Source organism: Phalaenopsis equestris, unplaced genomic scaffold (genome assembly GCF_001263595.1).
Source record: "Phalaenopsis equestris unplaced genomic scaffold, ASM126359v1 Scaffold201156, whole genome shotgun sequence".
NCBI classification, from domain to species: domain Eukaryota; kingdom Viridiplantae; phylum Streptophyta; class Magnoliopsida; order Asparagales; family Orchidaceae; genus Phalaenopsis; species Phalaenopsis equestris.
This window is the reverse complement of record NW_018220936.1, coordinates 2,855-3,636: the sequence shown is the minus strand read 5'-3', so window position 1 is coordinate 3,636 and position 782 is coordinate 2,855.

Genomic DNA, 782 nt, shown 5'->3' with positions numbered 1-782 from the left:
CATCAAAAGACTTATTGAAAGGTGACAGGGCAAAATTTCATTTCTTGCTCATTTTTGCTCCAAATTGCACCGTTTTTGCATCTTTTTGCTCTAATGACCATAATTCATCATACCCGCAACAAAACATAAAAAATACCCTTCTTTAAAGTTCAATATCATCAAAAACAGTGTAAAATAGGTATGAAAATCTCAACATATTTTCCTTTGGTCAAAATCCCCCAAACTTAACTATTACTTGTCCTCAGGTAATTTTAGTACTATATAAAAGTTATGATCTATTGCAGTAAAGTTTTAATTCAGAAATACTATAGGTTTGACTTAAATAAATATCATAGTGTGATTTTCATAAAAAATTCAAGTAAATGAATTAATTCTGTAGCCACAAGATTATCCAGTCATCAAGTTTAAGAGTCTAGACTTCTATTTATTTCAAGAATGACTATATGTTGTAATATTAAGTCACTTAGAATATTCAAGAGATAGGAACTTCATGAGAACTCCACTAGTAAAAGATATAATTCCATAAATATAAGTTCAGGAATGTATTTAAGTTTTCCCTTTAGGTATGTCCAGTGAAGCCAATTTTTGATTAGACATATCTTTAAGCTTCTCCTCACTTCCATAATTTTTCTTTCTTTTTTTCTTTTTCATTTGAATTGCTTTCAATCTTATATATATTTTTCTTTTCTTTTCAGGGATTGTTTTCAATCATTTCTTTTTTCCTTTTTCAAGTGAGGATTACTATATCTGTATAGCCTTTAATGATTTTGAACTTCACTTTT